Consider the following 4,357-nt stretch of genomic DNA (forward strand, 5'->3'; position numbering starts at 1 on the left):
CAATATTCTACGTGTTTCCTATTGCCAAGGGGGCCTTTAGAGTAGTGAGAGAAGATCTTCACCCTAAAACCTACAATGTCCCTTTTCAGCAAGAAGTAGCTAAGAGAATATGCCGTCCCCTTTTCCTTATGAATCAGGGTGAAATCTTTCTCAGGGAGGAGTGATAGGGAGTGGCAAAGGACAAACTGAACAAGGAGATTAATCAGAACTGGCTTTGGCAAGCACTGTGGCAATGGGACAATTAAAACAGCCTTTCAAGGAAAAAAAATTGAGAGGAACGAACTGGGGTGGGGGGAGTAGAGAAAACAGTGCAACAATGAATGAATGGACATCCAAAATCTCTGTAAATATTCATGAAAATTAATAAAATAAACTTTAAAAAAGTACAAGGACTGCATAGTTTACAATCAGAACAATAAGAGGAGGAAGAAAAAGAAAGTAGGATATCCTTCAGGATCAGATATTCTTGCTCAAGAATATTCTTGCTGTGTATAGCGGCAGCAACCATAGCCAAAGCAGAGAAACAGAGAGACTTAATGTGAGAGGAGTTGGCTAATACCCCTAATGAACAGAACTAGAGAGAAGCTAAAAGTCTTTGCCTAGATTTTTTTGGATATTTTAAAGGAAAATGTAAAAAACCAATATTGACAAGAGTGAGAACTTTGTCACATGAGTCTAAAGTTGTGAGGTTCAGGGCCGAGATGTGTCTGTGAGGACCTGTAGGAAGCTATCTTGACTGTATCCTTTCACTAACCTGGATTATGACCTTTTGACTTTCTCAGCATGGTTCTGTGTGGTCTGTGAGCTATTAGGTCAGATTTTGGACCCCACAAAGCAGTAAGGCTGGTGTTGAAATAAGTGGGAGGAGGTATAGGAATGTGGAGGATATGTCTTACCTCATTGGAATTGATTACTGTTGACAGAAGAGGCTCCCCTTTGTGAAGCAGGTAGAGGTGAAACATGGCCATCCTCTACAACCTTGCTGGTCTTACAACTGATGTCAGAAAAAAAATACCTGTGATATGATGTCACTGGAAGTGTGGGTTTTTGTAAGACTAACTAGCTAGGGGCTTGGCCAGTAGACTTAAATGGCTACTTTTGTTACTACTTAAATAGAGGGGGGAAGTTCAACTGCTTTTGGCCTGAGGCCATATGCAAACGATTGTGACAATTTTAGGACAGAGAATGATGTTGAAATTGTTAATTCCTTGAAAGGCTTTTGTATTAAGGTTTTTGTTGATTTAACTTTATGAAAATTGCTGGGACTTTTTTCCCAAATAATATATATTATATAAATAATAAAGATTTTTGTTGATTTAATGTTAAGATGTATAATATGAATGATTACTAACTATAATAAATCTTAAAATTGTATAAGTAAAAAAATTAATTTTAATGAAAGTTTACAGAGACTAGGGTTTCCATTCATTCGTTGTTGCACTTTGCTCCCTGCCCACTCCGTCCCCCTCAATTCACTCTTCTCCTTGAAAAGCCAAAGAAACTCTTTCTTTCTTATGTAATCCCTCCTCCCAAGTGCACTCCACTGTGAACCCTTCATTCTGGACTCCTTAATGGCAATAATACCTAATCATATATCCCTTTTAAACAGTTCATTCCCTCATCTATTTCAAAGCAGTATACTCATTCATCCCCTCCTTCTCTGTCTTCCCTCAACCCCGATGTAAGTTCCATTTCAAATCAGTAGCCCTATGCAATATTTGTTCTTTTGTGAGTTATTTTACTAAGCATAATGTCCTCCAGGGTTACCCTGTATAATATTTCCTCTAGGGCTACCCAGTATTATATTTCATAAGTTCCTTGTTTTTCAATGCTGCTTAGTATTCCATTGTGTGGATATACCAGAGCTTCTCCATCCATTTGCTTGTTGATAGGCACTTGAGTTGTTTCTGGCTCTTTACAATTGAGAACAAAGCCACAATAAACATGAGTGTGCATATATCTGCTTGGGTGGCGGTTATGGTTTCATTGTGGTACAATTCCACTAGTGGATTTCTGGGTCAAATGGTATATATATATTCCCAACTTTTTGAGAAGGCATCATGCAACTTTCATAGCAGTTGTACAATTTACACTTCCACCAACAGTGAATAAGGGTTCCAGTTTCTCCACAACCTTGCCAGCATTTGAAGTTTGCTGTTCTGTTAAATTTTGCTACTCTTTTGGGGGTGAGATGATATCTCATAGTAGTTTTGATTTGCATCTCTCTTAGACCTAGGGATTTTGAACATTTCTTCATGTGCTTATTGGCCATTTGAATGTCTTCTTTGGTGAAATATCTGTTCATATCCTGTGCCCATTTTTCAATTAGGTCATTCACCTTTACATTATTGTTGTGCTCAAGTATTTTATAAATTCTAGGTATAAGTCTTTTGTCTGACAGGTCATTACCAAATATTTGTTTCCAATCTATGGCTTCCTGTTTTATCCATTTGGAGAAGTTTATGGATGTGCATAGGGATTTGATTCTTATAAGATCCCATTCATCTATTTTATCCTCTCCTGGTTGTAGATTTTCCAGGATGCTTGGAAGACAGTTTATGTTGTGGAGTAGAAATTCTAGAGTTCTTCCAAGCTTTTTTAAATGAAATTTATAGTCCTTGGTTTTAGTCCTTGGTCCATAATCCACTATGAATTGGTTTTTGTATATGGACTGAGGTATGAATCTTGCTTGAGTTTTCTGCAGATAGTTTTTCCAGTTTTGGTAGCACCATTTGTTATAAAGGCTATTGTTGCCCAACTTAAATGATTTCATCTCCTTGTAAAAAATCAGTTGACCATGGGTGGATGGGCTGATTTATGGATTCTCAATTCTTTTCCATTAATTTATGTGTCTGTCATTGTACCAGCACCACACTGTCTTGATTACCATGGCAGTGAAATACGATTTGAAATCAGAGTGAGATGCTGCCTCCTACCTTGTTTCACTTTTTAAGGAATGCTTACTCGCACCTCCTTTCCATTCCAAATGAAATTGGAGACTGCCTTTTCCATCTCACTGAAGAATAGAATTGGTATTTGTATTGAGATCATATTGAATGTGCAAATTGCCTTTGGTAGTACTTTCACAGTATTGAGTCTTTGTATCCCTGAGCAAGGGATATCCTTCCACTTTTCCAGGTCTATTTTTCTGTCTTGAAATAATTGTTTGTAATTTTCTTTGAATAGATCCTTTGTGCTTCTGGTGAGATTTACTCCCAGGTATTTAACCAAGTATTTAATCTTGTGATTAGCTATTGTGAGGGATATTTTTTCCTTTCTTTTTTTTTTAATTGGGCAAGCAACTTCATTTCTTTTTTCTTAATAATTTTAATGAACATTTATAGAGATTTTGGATTTCCATTCATTCATTGCTGCACTTCTCTCCCCGAGATATTGTTTTTCTTAGCTCCAGATCTGCATTCTCTTTGTCATTGTAGAGCAATCCAATTGATTTTTGTATGTTGATCTTGTATCTTGCCACTTTGCTGAATTGGTCAACTATGTTCAGTAGTTTTCTTGCTGAGTCTTTAGGGTTTTCTAAGTAAATTATCATATCATCTGCGTAGAGAGATAATTTTTCCTCCACTTTCCCAATTTGGATGCCTCTTATTTCTTTCTCTTGCCTTATTGCTATCAGTAAGATCTTTCAATACAATATTGAATAGGAGTGGTGACAGTAGGCGTTCTTGCCTCGTTCCCGTTGTCAAAGAGAATGCCATTAAGTTGTCTCCATTGTGAACAATGTTGGCTCTCTGGTTTGAGTATATACTTTTAATTATATTGAGAGATTCATCTATAATCCTACTTTGTTGAGTGTTTTAAACAAGAAAGGGTATTGTATTTTGTCAAAAGCCTTTTCCACTTCAATTGATAGAATCATATCTTTCTTATTCTTTGCTTTGGTAATGTGATGAATTGCCGCTTTTTCTTCTTATGTTGAACCATCCTTGCATACCTGTTATGAATCTCACTTGATAATGGTGAATTATTTTTGTTGATGTATTCATAGATTCTATTGGCCAGGATTTTATTCCTCTTCAGTTCCTTGAACTTAAGAAATGCTGAGAAAGTTCAGTCTCTTTCATTTTCTTACTCCAGATACTTTACTTTGTCTTGTTGCACAGCCATTTGAAATCTCCTGATCACCTCCTTAATGTCTTGATTTCTTCCTTCTGCTTTGGTTTCTTGGTGCTCCAGTGCAATATTCAGACTGACTTCTGACATCCATTTTGGTCTTTTCTTCCTCCTCCATCTTTACAATGACCTTTTGCACTCTTCCTGGATGATATTCTTAATATCCTCCCATAACTCATCCGGTCTTCTCTCATTACTGTTCAAGACCTCAAACCTGTTCCTG

The sequence above is a fragment of the Elephantulus edwardii genome, unplaced genomic scaffold, assembly GCF_000299155.1.
Source record: "Elephantulus edwardii isolate Elephantulus edwardi_28Jun2011 unplaced genomic scaffold, EleEdw1.0 scaffold00107, whole genome shotgun sequence".
Taxonomy (NCBI): domain Eukaryota; kingdom Metazoa; phylum Chordata; class Mammalia; order Macroscelidea; family Macroscelididae; genus Elephantulus; species Elephantulus edwardii.